A 14,521-nucleotide genomic window follows, 5' to 3' on the forward strand; every position below is an offset into this window, starting at 1 on the left:
AATCTGAAATCCATGGAGTCTAAACATTGACCTCAACAGTTTATTCATGGGGTATAAAAAAGGCATTTTTTACAGACGGAAGGCAAACATTGAAGACACCAACAAGTATCTACTGCTCTGCAGTAAATAAATGCAATTAGATCATACAATGTATTTTTAGTACTTTCTAATTCATTATTGACAATCTTGGTCTGTGTACATCACCTAGTTTTCCTTGGGAGTTTTTTTTTTATTTCTTGGTTTATCTTACCAAGTCTTTTCTTTTTAATTTCAACTTTTATTTTATATTCAGAGGATACATGTCTCAGTTTGTAACCTGGGTATATTGTCTGATGCTGAGGTTTTGGAGTACCATTGATCCTGTCACCCAGGTAGTAAGCATAGTACCCAGTAGTAAGTTTTTCAACCCTTTACCCCATCCTCTATCCTCCAGTAGTTCTCATTATCTACTGTTCCCATCTTTATATCCATAAATATCCAATGTTTAACTCCCACTTATAAGTGAGAAAATGCAGTATTTCCTGATTAATTTGCTTAGGATAATGGCCTTGAGCTGCATCCAGGTTGCTGCAGAGGACATGGTTTCATTATTTTTATGGCTCTGTAGTATTTCATGGTGTGTAGGTACCACATTTTCTTTATCCAATCTGCCGTTGGTTCTACGTGTCTTTGCTATTGTGAATAGCATCATGATGAACAAGAGAGTATATGTGTGTTTTCAGTAGAATTATTTATTTTCTTTTGGATATATATCTAGTAATAAGATTGCTGGGTTAAATGATAGTTCTATTTTAAGTTATTTGAGAAATCTCCAAGCTGCTTTCCAAAGTGCCTAACTTACGTTCCCACCAAATGTATAAGCGTTCCCTTATCTCCTCAGCCTCACCAATGTCTGTTGTGTATTGACTTTTTAATAATAGCTATTCTCACTGGTGTGATATAGTATCTCATTGTGGCTTTGATTTGCAATTATCTTATGATTAGTGATGTTGAGTGTTTTTTCATGTTTGTTGGTTGTATGTCTTCTTTTGAAAGTATCTGTTCATGTCTTTTAACTACCTTTTAATGGGATTTTTTTTTCTTGTTAAAGTATTTAAGTTCCTTACAGAATCTAGATATTAGGCCTTTGTTGAATGCATAGTTTGCAAATATTTTCTCCGACTCTGTAGGTTGTCTGTTTACTCTGCTGATAGTTTCTTTTGCTGTGCAGAAGCTCTTTAGTTTAATTAGGTCTCATTTGTCAATTTTAGTTTTTGTTGGAATTGCTTTTGAGGACTTAATCAAATTATTTTCCAAAGTTGATGTCCAGAATGATGTTTCCTAGGTAGCATCCTCATAGTCTATGGTCTCATATTAAAATCTTTAATCAATCTTGAGTTCAATCTTGTATGATGAAAGGTAGGGGTCAGTTTCATTCTACTGCATAGAGCTAGCCATCTATCCCAGCAACATTTATTGAATAGAAAGTCCTTTCTGCATTGCTTATTTTTGTAGACTTAGTTGAAGATCAAATGGCTGCAGGTGTGGGGCTTCATTTCTGTGTTCTCTATTCTGTCTTATTGGTCTGTGTGTGTGTTTCTAACCATACTGTTTTGGTTACTATAGCCTTATAGTGTGTCTGGAATTGGTGGATTCTTGGTCTTGCTGACTTCAAGAATGAAGCCATAGACTCTTGTAGTGAGTGTTAACAGTTCTTAAAGATGATGTGTCTGAAATTTGTTTCTTCAGATGTTCAGATGTGTCCAGAGGTTCTTCCTCCTGGTGGGTTGTGGTCTTGCTAGCTTCAGGAGTGAAGCTCAAGACCTTTGCAAGGAGTGTTACAGCTCGTAAAGACAGCACAGACCCAAAGAGTGAGCAGCAACAACATTTATTGCAAACAGCTAAAGAGCAAAGCTCCCATATGCTGGAAAAAAGCCCAAGCCGGTTGCCACTGCCGGTTCCGGCAACCTGCTTTTATTCCCTTATCTGACTCCACCCACATCCTGCTGATTGGTTCATTTTACAGAGAGCTGATTGGCCCATTTTACAGAGAGTTGGTTGGTCCATTTTGACAGGGTACTGATTGGTGCATTTACAAACCTTGAGCTAGACACAGAGTGCTGACTGGTGCATTTACAATCCTTTAGCTAGACACAAAAGTTCTCCAAGTCCCCACTAGATTAGCTAGACACAGAGCACTGATTGGTGCTTTCACAAACCTTGAGCTAGACACAGAGTACTGATTTGTGCGTTCACAATCCTTTAGATAGACACAGAGTGCTGACTGGTGCATTTACAATCCTCTAGCTAGAGGTAAAAGTTCTCGAAGTCCCCACCAGATTAGCTAGATACAGGGTGCAGATTGGTGCATCCACAAACCCTGAGCTAGACACAGAGTGCTGATTGGTGCATATACAATCCTCCAGCTAGACATAACAGTTCTCCCAGTCTTCACCTGACTCAGGAGCCCAACTAGCTTCGCCTAGTGGATCAGGCGCTGGGGCCACGGGTGGAGCTGCCCGCCAGTTCCATGTCATGCGCCTGCACTCCTCAGCCCTTGGGTGGTTGATGGGATTGGGTGCCGCGAAGTAGGGGACGGCCCCGTCCGGGAGGCTTCGGCCGCACTAGAGCCCATCGGTTGGTGCGGGGGACTCAGGCATGGCAGGCCGCAGGTCTTGAGTCCTGCCCCACGGGAGGTGGCTGAGGTCCGGGGAGATGACTGAGGTCCAGGGAGAATTCGAGTGAGGTGCGGTCAGGCAGCAGTCCTGGAGGACCCTGCGCATGTGGCGCAGGCGGCGCACCCTCCGCAGCTACTGGCCCAGTTGCTAAGCCCCTCACTGTCTGGAGCCAGCGGTGCCAGCTGGCCGCTCTGAGTGTGGGGCCCTCCAAGCCCGTGCCCACCCAGAACTCGTGCTTGCCCACAAGTACCGAATGCAACCCTGGTTCCCACCCACGCCTCTCCCTCCACACCTCTCCGCAAGTAGAGGGAGCCGGCTTCCGCCTGGGCCCGCCCAGAGAGGGTCTCCCACTGTGCAGCAGTGGGCTGAAGGGCTCCTCAAGCACGGCCAGAATGAACACCAAGGATGAGGAGGTGCTGAGAGCAATCAAAGACTGCTAGCACGTTGTCACCTATCAATAATATAGTTTGAAGTCTGATAACATAATGTCTCACAGCTTTTTATTTCTGCTTAGGATTGCTTTGGCTATTCAGGTCTTTTCTTGGTGCCACCTGAATTTTAGAATAGTTTTTTTCTAATTTTGTGAAAAATTGCATTAGTAGTTTGAAGGAATAGTGTCGAATATGTAGGTTGCTTTGGGCATTATGACCATTTTAACAATACTGATGAGTATGAAATGGTTTTTCCATTTATTTGTGTCATCTCTGATTTCTTTCAGCAGTGTTTTGTTGTTCTGCTTGTAAACATCTTTCACCTACTTGGTAAAGGTGTATTCCTAGGTAATTTTTGTGTAACTATTGTAAATGGGATTCCATTCTTGATTTGGCCCTCAGCTTGAACATTATTGATGCACAGATAAGGCGCTAATTTTTAAAAATTGATTTTGTATCTTGAAACTTTATTGAAATCATTTGTATCAGTTTCAAGAGAATCATTGGAGCTTTCCAGATGTAGAATCATATTGTCAGTGAAGAGAGATAACTTGACTTCTTCTTTGCCTCTGTAGATGCCTTTTATTTCTTTCTGTTGCCTGATTGCTTTGGGTAGGACTTTAAATACTATGTTGAATAGGAGTGGTGAGAGTGGGCATACTTGTCTTGTTCCAGTTCTCAAGGAGAATGATTCCAGCTTTTGTCCATTCAATATGATGTTGGATGTGAGTTTGTCATAGATGACTCATTATTCTGAGGTATGTTTCTTCAATGCCTAGTTTGGTGAAGGTTTTTATCATGAAGGGATATTGAATTTTATCAAAGGCTTTTTCTGCATCTATTCAGATGATCACATGACTTTTGTTTTTAATTCTCTTTATGTAGTGAATCACAGTCATTGATTTGCATATGTTGAACCAACCCAGAATCCCAGTAATCAAGCATTCTTGATCTTAGTGAATTAACTTTTTGATGTGCTGTGGATTCAACTTGCAAGTGTTTTGTTGAGGATTTTTTCATTTATGTTTATCGGGATGTTGTCCTGTATTTTCATTTTTCATCATATCTTTGCCAGATTTTGGTATGAAAGTGATGCTGGCTTCATAGAATGAGTTAGGGAGAAATGCCTCTTCCTTGATTTTTTTTTTTTTTTTTTTAATAGTTTCAGTAGAATTGGTATCAGCTCTTCTTTGTATGTCTGGTAGAATTCAGCTGTGAATCCATCTGGTCAGGAGCTTTTTGGGTTGGTAGGTTTTTTGTTACTAATTTATATATTCAATTTTAAAACTTGATATTGGTCTGTTTAGGGTTCCAGTTTCTTCCTGTTTCAATCTTGGGAGGTTGTGTGTTTCCAAGAGTTTATCCATTTTCCCTAGATTTTCTACTTTGTGTGCATAGATGAGCTCTATCATAGTCTCTGAGAATTTTTTGTATTTCTGTAAGATTGGTCGTAATGTCATCTTTGTCATTCCTGATTGTGCTTACTTGGATATTCTTTTCTCTTTGTCAATCTAGCTAGCAGTATATTGATCTAGTTTATCCTTTTAAAAAAACTACTTTTGGTTTTGTTGATTCTTTGTATGTATTTCGGGGTCTCAATTTCAGTTCTGCTCTGTGAATTTTTAGTATTGTGCAGTGCTCTATGAAATAAAGAAATATATACTCACTACATGCTGCTATATCATAGGGACATAAAATAGCTTTCATGCACCCTCGTCACTCTATATATTTCTTATATTGGTTGACTCTTTTACTACACTTGACCTTTTAATCACTTTCTTGTGATTACTTAGTTGGTTTATTTTCATAATCAAATCAACATCAGTATTCCTTTGTATGTACATTTTCCATTCACTTTTACTGTGAACATTTTGTCTATTAGTGTTTGTAGAAACTGCTTCAAATCTTTTTTGAAATGAGAAAGCATACATCTGAATGTAAATAAATCAGTCACAATCTCAAGTCCCACTGATGTCTCTTTTTTCAAAATATTTAACCTTGGGTTAAATATTTTATCAAGTATTTAAATTCTTCTGCAGGTAGACTGGGCACGGTGCTCATGCCTATAATCCCAGCACTTTGGGAGGCTGATGTAGGTAGATCACTTGAGCTCAGGCAGTCAAGACCAGCCTATTATCTTGGAACCGTCATTACAAAAACTTCACTCCTTGCCCTGGCCATTTCTTTAACCAAACTTCAGCTTCTACATTGTGCCCACAGGTGCTGGCAAGCAGAGATGGTATATCTCTGAATATGCATATTGTCAGTGTCTCTCTGTGAATGCCATTATTCAAGGGCTCACAATTAATATTGTTCTTTGTTACAAATAGTGACTTCCAAAGTGAAGTTTTTGGAATGCTAGTGCTAGAAGGCTTTCTTAAAAACAAAGATTTCATAGCAAAGTTAACTTTTGATATTTTCCTAAGAAGAAAATGTAACCTTTCTGGGCAATTTTTGATGAATATTAAGAGATTTTCAAGATCCTTCATTAAAAAAAAATACCTACTTTGTAATCCACTTTTTTGTTGTTACTGACCTGGAGTGCACACGATAATTTTCCCCTGACCTCGTATATGCCACAAAGTTTCTCATTTACACTCTGGGAGTCACAACCTTCTTGATTTATCAAATCCTTATCTAAACACACAAAGACATCCACCCTTCCAAAAAATCACTTTTATGTATAACAATGCTGTTAGTTAAGCTGTGTTTGTCTATCTGTGTCTTGTGTATGCCTTTGTGTATGTCTCTGTGTGTGATATGTTTCTGTGTGTTTTGTTCTGTTTTAATTTGTGATTCATCAAGAGAAACAAATTATTCAGTACATGGAAGAAAATAACTCATTTACTCTTTTACAAGAGTCAAATTTGAAGGATTTTTGAAGGTTCCTAAAATAATAAATCTATTATTTATGGACAAGCATTTTATATCATTAAAAAGAACAGATTTTGTTAGTCTTATAATTATTTAAAAATGCAGACTTTCTAATATGAGTATCTGAGTTGAATTTAGGTATGAGATTATGAAATTGTTAATTATTAATACTCTTTTGGTGAAAAGCAATATTAAAATGCATTTAGAGTCTTTACCCTCTATGTGACAAGCAACTTTTATTACCTTTTCATTTAATTAAAATTTCTAATTACATTTTTGTCTATGATAAAAAGTACAAAATTTAAAATTCAACAGTTACCACTATTAAACTTGAAGCATTGTCACATTACAGTTTCTGCTGCTTATTCACCAACCATCAATGCTATTATGGATTATCACTTCAATTAAAAGATTGTTTATGATCCCCATAGGTATAGATAGAAATGAAACCTGAGCAATGGGAATTCCGATGCTGATGTAAAACATTCCACATTGCACCTGGGAAATCAAATTTTAGCTCAGGTTGTATTTATTATGATACTCTAGGACTTGTGTTTTATGGATTCAAGATGAGAAAATCATTAAAAAATCTGCTTGTCACATTAAGAAATCATTTAAAATTACTCCCTCAGGGATTATTATTAGCAATATATTGTAAGAACTTTTCCTTCCCTGACCATCTTATCTTTACATAAAACATGATTTCTGTAGTTAACTAAAGAATTCAGTGTTCAGGAAGATTATGATGTTGGGAAATCCTCCTGATACAATTTTTTTCACCACAGAGATTTTCCCCCAAATAGGAAGTTGTTTTGCTTTTTAAATCTGCAAATATCCTCACTTTTTCTCAAACCACTTTCCTTACTGTCAGTCTTCTGCAGGTTGTCAGCACATCTAAAAAGAGAAAACGTAACCATTACATACCTAAAAAGACTCAATAAACCAAAGTAAAAAGTAAAACCTTGAGATCTGAGGTCAAAGAATCAAACCCAGGTAAGACTGGAGTTTTCCAGTGAAATACCTAAGAAATCTAAAATTCAAAACCAAGGTCGTGGTGTGGAAGGACATTAACATACATTTTATCTTTACATAACAAATCATCTCTAGGGAAATTTTCTTACTAGAAATCATAATTATCTCCATCAGTCGCTCCAGGGCAGTATCAGCAAGCTGATAACACATCTGCCTCTCTGCCAATCACACCGCCGCAGAAAGTGGAGGGACTGATGCTCCACTTGCATCAGTGAACCTGCTGCTCAAGAGTTCTATCTCTGAGCCTGTGAAATAGCCATTATCTCCATGGCAATCTGTATTTAACACAGCCATCCAATCCTCATCTTTTCTTTTTTCAGTTTACTTTTATGCTTTCATGTAGCTGCATTCTGAAAAATATTTTCTTTAATTCCTTTTCCTTTATTCCTCCAACTCAACATATGTATATATGTGTGTGTGTGTGTGTGTGTGTGTGTATGCATTTCCACAAGGCTATCTTGTTTTTATATAATTAGAGGGAACCTATCTTTCTGATTCTCTCTAATTATATAAAAACAAGATAGCTTTGTGGAAATGTATATATGTTAAACACATATGTATATACTGCATGGAAAATATAACTGATGTTTGAGTAGGTATCTAAAACAAATTGACCAACAGAAAACAAAATTCTCTAGAAAGCTAACAAGTAGTGGTTACAATAATATGTAGAGATGCAATATATATAACCTGTATGAAAAATGTAATTGACAATTGCATAGAGTCATTATGTAAATGAAACATCAACCAATGAAAAACATAAAATTCTTCAGACATTTAACAAGTACTGATTGCAACAAAACACAGGATTTTTTTTTTAACTTTTTTTAATATGTAGTAGTTTTTTGTTTGTTTTGCTTTTTTTGGGGGGGAGGGGAATGGAGTCTCACCCTGTCACCCAGGCTGGAGTGCAGTGGCACAATCTCAGCTCACTGCAGCCTCCTCCATCTCCCGGGTTCTAGTAATTCTCCTGCCTCAGCCTCCCGAGTAGCTGGGACTACAGGCACACACCACCATGCCTGGCTAATTTTTTGTATTTTAGCAGAGATGGAGTTTCATCCTGTTGCCCAGGCTGGTCTCGAACTCCTGAGCTCAGGCAGTCCACCTGCCTCAGCCTCCCAAAGTGCTGGGATTGCAAGCGTGAGTCACTGCACCCAGCCAGTAATTTTTTGATGTTTGAAGTTCTGCTAAAAGACCAAATTTTCATTCCAATAATATCAGTTGTTAATGTTTTTCTGACTAACAATATCATTGTTTAACTACTTTCTTTTCTTCACTCAATCTCATGGTTCTATTCAACCTGCTAAGAACAAACTGTATGTATTCAACCATTTCAATCATCAGAGTAAAATTTCAGGAAGATTATTCTTATAAAACTCATGTGTGGACAATGATGTTTTTGTGAAGTAAAACCAGTGTTATTTGCTTTCAAGATTCTCTCCAGTGGGATCTGTTTTTGTTATTTTGCCATACATGTAATGAATGTGTCTGAATATAGAAGGGATAGGTAATTTAAGAAAGAAGTACATCTTTTATAAAATACTGAAAAGTTTCAAAAATATCACACTGATAAAACCAAATATATCTGAAGCCATAATTCATAACGGACTTAACACTGTAGGTCTACATCAATGTTTTAAATATTTTCAGTACCCAGAAATATATGGTGAATACGTGGTAGTGAATAAGTCTCATGAAACCTGATGGTTTTATAAATGGGAGTTCCCCTGCACAAGTTCTCTTGCCTGCCGCCATATAAGATGTGACTTTGTTCCTCATCTGCCCTCTGGCATGATTGTGAGGCCTCCCCAGCCATGTGGAATTGTGAGTCAATTAAACCACTTTTCTTTATAAATTACATAGTCTCGGGTATATCTTTATTAGCAGCATGAAAACAGACTAATACAGTAAATTGTTAATGATAGAGTGGGGTGCTTCTGTAAAGACAGCCAAAATTGTGGAAGCCATTTTGGAACTAGGTAACAGGCAGAGGTTGGAACAGTTTGGAGGCTCAGAAGAGGACAGGAACATGTGGGAAAGTTTGGAACGTCCTGAAGACTTTTTGAATGTCTTTGACGAAAATACTGATAGTGATATGGACAAGAAATCCAGGTTGAGGCAGTCTAGGATGGAGATGAGGAACTTGCTGGGTACTGGAGTAAAGGTCACTCTTGCTATACAAAAAGACTGGTGGCATTTTGCCCCTTCCCTAGAGGTCTGTGGAACTTTGAACTTGAGAGAGGTGATTTAGGGTATCTGGCAGAACAAATTTCTAAGTGGCAAAACATTCAAGAGGAAGCAGAGAATAAAAGTCTAACTATGCAATAAAAAAAGAAAAATCCATTTTCTGAGGAGAAATTCAAGCCAGCTGCAGAAATTTGCATAAGTAACAAGGAGCCAAATGTTAATCACCAAGACAATGGGGAAAATGTCTCCAGAGCATGTTACAGACCTTTATGGCAGCCCCTTCCATCACATGCCTGGAGGTCTAGTAGGGAAAAATGGTTCCATGGGCTGAGCCCAGGGACCCCTGCTTCATGCAGCCTCAGGGCATGGTGCCCTGCATCCCAGCTGCTTCAGCTCCAGACGTGCCTAAAAGGAGACAACATACAGCTCAGGCCATTGCTTCAGAGAGTGTAAGCCCCAAGCCTTGGTGACTTCCACGTGGTGTTGGGTATGCTGGTACACAGAAGTTAAGAATTGAGGTTTGGGAACCTCTGCCTAGATTTCATAGGATGCATGGAAATGCCTGGATGTCCACACAGATGTTTGCTGCAAGGGCAGGGCCCTCATGGAGAGCTTCTGCTGGGGCAGTGTGGAAGGGAAATGTGGGGTTGAAGCCCCCACACAGAGTCCCCACTGAAGAACTGCCTACTAGAACTCTGAAAAGAGGGCCACCATCCTCCAGACCCCAGAGTGATAGATCCACCAATAGCTTGCCCAGTGCACCTGGAAAAGCCACAGACACTCAACACCAGCAGCTGAGAGGGGGCTATACCCTGCAAAGCCACAGGACAGAGCTGCCCAAGACCATGGGAACCCACCTTTTGCATCAGTATGACCTGGATGTAAGACATGGAGTCAAAGACAATCATTTTGGAGCTTTAAGATTTGACTGCACCACTGGATTTTGGAGTTGCACAGGGCTGTTGGCCCTTTCATTTTGGCCAATTTCTCCCATTTGGAATGGGTGTATGTATCCCAATGCCTGTGCCCCCATTGTATCTAGGAAGTAACTAACTTGCTTTTGATTTTACAGGCTCATAGGCAGAAGGGACTTGCCTTGTCTCAGACGAGACTTTAAACTGTGGACCTTTGAGTTCATGCTGAAATGAGTTAAGACTTTGGGGATCTATTGGGAAGGCATGATTGGTTTTGAAATGTGAGGACATGAGATCTGGGAGGGGACAAGGGTGCAATGATATGGTTTGGCTACGTCCACACCCAAATCTCACCTTGAATTGTAATTATCCCCATGTGTCAAGGACGGGGCCAGGTAGAGATAATTGAATCATGAGGGCAGTTTCCCCCATACTGCTCTCGTGGTAGGAAGTTTCATGAGATCTGACGGTTTTATAAATGGGAGTTCCCCTGCACAAGCTGTCTTGCCTGCTGCCATATAAGATGTGACTGTGCTCCTTATTCGCCTTCTGGCATGATTGTGAGGCCTCTGCAGACATGTGGAACTGTGAATCAATTAAACTTCATTTCCTTATAAATTACCCAGTCTCTGGGAACAGACTAATATGTAGTCCTAAACTTCATAACTTGTCTAACGTAGCTTTCCCTAGTATGACTAACCACCACACTCCATATTCACCTCCATCTGTTTCCAATATGCCCCATCCTTCTCAAAAAGAAGTGTCTATTCTCTGTATTGAGGTCATGATTTATGAGGTATAAATTATTCATGTTATGCTTCTTATCTGGAGTGTTTTCTCTCCAGCCCATAGGAGTGTTCAAGGCCTAAAAGCAGAGGTGACAAACACGCTGCCTACAAGTGAAACATGGCTCAAAGACATGTTTCTTTATGGTCCACACAGTAGCCAATAATTTAAAAACTGAAAATTTTTATATAAAAATCCAGATTTTCATCTTCACCTGAAAACCTGGAACATGTGGTTGCACTGTCCCTCATGGCAATAGTTGGCTGGAGCTAAGCAGCTCTGGAACCTTCCTGGTGGGACAGTGTATGTACTCCTTGGTCTAGCCCAGTTTTCATTTCTTCTTATTTCTTAGCCTGGCGCTTCGACTTTTGATCTCTGACATGAAAGAATGAAATTATAGTAGCAAAGAGTGGAAAATCTTTGAACACTCATTCATAAGGGAAAGTTTCCACATTGTCTGTTATGACAGTACCTAATCTAAATAAAGCGAACCACAAATTTATCTATGTTTAATAAACTTTTTAACTACAACTTAATCAACATTTATTGAATCCTGTTTTGTACCAAGAATTAGATGAGGAAATGTGGACAAAGAGAAGAGTAACGTATATTTCTGCCTTCCCATAATTGATCATGTAGTCAATATAACAGAAATCTAAACAAGGTATTCTAATACAATGCAATAACAGATGTATATACAAAAGGCACTAAAAGAAAATCTTGGAGCATCAGCTGTATTATAGTCAAAGAGCCAACTTACCCATAGATGTTATTAATGAATAGATGACAGATTTGATGGCTTACATCAATTTAGTTTTTACAAGAGGAATATAAACACCTATGTCATAATTGAGGACTGCAAACTACTCAAAGTCACAATTGTAATTTTGCATGACTTGTAAAATGTCCTCTTCAGTAATCATGAAGCACTAAGAAACCAGTATCACACTTCAGAATATAACTAAACTTTTTATTCCTAACCTATTATTTACCTGCCTATCTTAAAGAAATATCTTGGATGTTTAAGTTAAGTATCTACTTGATAAATGTTATATAAATCTGTTGCTACAGGCATCAATGTTTTGGATATTTTTCAAACATAGTGCAACCTGTTTATTTCAAATTTAATTCAAATAAGATGTATTTTGAACTGTCTCAGGCTAAATTTCTGGAACTTGAAGGTAACTTCAAGGAATTCGAAGGTAGGAATTATTACAATTCAAACTCATATCAATCTAAAGACAAGTCTCAGCTTTAGTTTTGGGTTTTTTATCAAGGCAAGATCAATCTCCTCCTGAATTTGACCCATTAATCTGTCTTTCCTCCTTAACCACACCCTTTCAAATTTTGAATATTTGAAAAGAGCTATCATACCTTCCTCACAAATATGCTTATTTGATAATTTCCTATTTAGATTATTCATATGGCTCAATTATTTTTCGGTGACCTTTCTTCTCAAATGTTCCCCTATTTTTAAACATTCCTTGTAAAACATAGCACCTAGAAACAAATGAAGTATTCTAGATTGTGGATGATCAGGTCCAAGTTTGGCAGAATGAGTTTTCTTGATGTTGACAATATTATTTTTGATCAAGCTTTATATACAATAACTATTTTTGGTAGCATATCATACTTCAGATGCACATTGAACTTAAATTATCTGTTTGTTTCTTCTTAGTGCCATATTTGGCTTCATCCACTAAACCATATGATTAGATAATTATTTGGTACATATGATAAACCTATAGTTCTAATGACAACATTTCTATAAAAGCTATGGATTTCAGATTCCTTGAAATAAATTTTCAGTCCACCTTTTAAGCAGTGTCTTCATTGAGTGTAACACTGACTCAGTACAGGATACTTTTCATGGTATAGAGTCCCTAAGGACCAAGGAGTCCTGGAATCATATGTAATCTCATCACCCAACCATTTGCTCTACCGTAGAACTTTATGATATTATTTTAACCAAAAATCTGATTCACTATTATAGAAATTACCGTATTGTTGGAAGTGACTAAGATAATGGTCACCAGTCTGATGTCAGAGAGGAAAATCCAAATAATGGCATGTCATTGTTTATCTTATTGATAACTGCATACCATTTAATACTGTAAATAACTGAAAATAAACATTTCTTAAAGCTTGGAGTAGACTGAATACTGGTGTCCCAAAGATGTCCGTGTCCTAATTCCTGGACCTTCAAAATGTTTCCTTACATGGCAAAAGGGACTTTACAGGTGTGATTTAGTTAAGGATCTTCAGATGAGAGGATTCCTCTACACTACTTGGGCAGGCCCAATGTATTCACAAGAGTCCTTATAAGCAGAGGAAGGAGGGTCAGGACAGAGAAAGCCATGGGTAGTGGAAACAGAGGTCGGAGTGAAATGGGGCCACAAGACCAGACATACAGGCAGTCTCTAGAGCTGGAAAAAAGTAAGAAAACGGATTCTTACCCACAGCCTTCAAAAGGAGTGCAGCCCTGCTTGCCCATTTTGGATTTCTGACCTCCAGAATAAATGTGTCTTGCTTTAAGTCACTAAGTGTAGTAATTTGTAACAGAAGCAATAAGAAACTAATATGCTTCTTAATCAAAGACTCCTGGTAAAAAATGCGCTTATCTAATTAGACTTTGCTGGGGGTGGAATAAAACACAGCTTCTATTTATCCTGACAGATATTAAAGAACATAAGGGATTTTTCTTCTTCCTAATAGTGGCTTTAATAGTTTTTTTTCAACTCTGCTACACTTTACATATATTATATGGGAAGAAATTGGTACAATGAGTCTAATTTTCTATGATTTGTCAAGGGTATTTGAACAGTAAAACATATTACCAAACAATCATTAGTTTCTAATACCAAAAACTGGGTAAACAGCCAAACTAAAATGATATTAAAAAGACTCATCATTCTTTATATTAATTGCTAACTCATTAATCAATTACTAATTCAGAAATATATAGATTATTAGGTATTGCTAAATGATAACTTGTGGAATTAAAGATAAATTTGGGTAAGAAAAAAATTAAAACTTCGTTTAGAATAATAAAATAATACCAAATCAGAATCAGAATCACACAATTCTAATGTTTAGAAACTGTAAAATTTATACTAAAATTTATTTAAGGCATTATCTGTCAAGCTAACACAGTTCTAAATGATTATACAATGCTTTAGACAGGAATAGAAAATCAATAAGCTGGAGGTTTCAACCATTCCTGTCATGGAACATTTTAAGATTTATGAAATAAAATTGATTTGTGAAATCAGATGGAATTGCTGTATTTACCTTTCATTAACATGAATATAACTGTGCCACTAGTCAAAAATATTAATCACGTTGATTATCCTTAAGCAATTTCAAGTTTATTATTGAAAGCGTAAGTATTCATTTTCCCAAGTATTCAATAAGACTGCCTGTCAAATTACAAACAACACAATAAATTCTACAAAGTGTGGCGAAACAATAAAATCATTTAACATAATTGAATATTCCCATGAATTATATAAACATTAACCTCAATGATAAATCAAGAAGCAAATAACTTACTGGGTAGTTACAGTTCTTAAGTTCTAATCTGGCTCTGTCACTAACAACACTTCTGAAATCCACTGGAAATAATCTACTTGTAACCTTG

At 37.5% G+C, this 14,521-nt stretch overlaps 1 protein-coding gene and 1 long non-coding RNA gene across 2 annotated transcripts in view; one reads left to right on the top strand and one right to left on the bottom strand.

Annotated features, from left to right (window-relative positions):
• The window catches only part of GALNTL6 (polypeptide N-acetylgalactosaminyltransferase like 6), a 994,726-nt gene that overhangs the window by 570,348 nt on the left and 409,857 nt on the right, over window positions 1-14,521 (top strand). The gene's annotated exons all lie outside the window — the stretch shown is intronic.
• Window positions 6,598-14,521, bottom strand: part of LOC140712048 (uncharacterized) — a 59,113-nt gene continuing 51,189 nt past the window's right edge. Inside the window, exons 3-5 of the long non-coding RNA XR_012093501.1 lie at window positions 11,096-11,256; window positions 8,149-8,181; window positions 6,598-6,856 (exon numbers count right to left, since the gene is read on the bottom strand). This is a non-coding gene — a long non-coding RNA (uncharacterized lncRNA). The remainder of the gene's footprint in view (window positions 6,857-8,148; window positions 8,182-11,095; window positions 11,257-14,521) is intronic.

This window comes from Chlorocebus sabaeus, chromosome 7 (assembly GCF_047675955.1).
Source record: "Chlorocebus sabaeus isolate Y175 chromosome 7, mChlSab1.0.hap1, whole genome shotgun sequence".
NCBI classification, from domain to species: domain Eukaryota; kingdom Metazoa; phylum Chordata; class Mammalia; order Primates; family Cercopithecidae; genus Chlorocebus; species Chlorocebus sabaeus.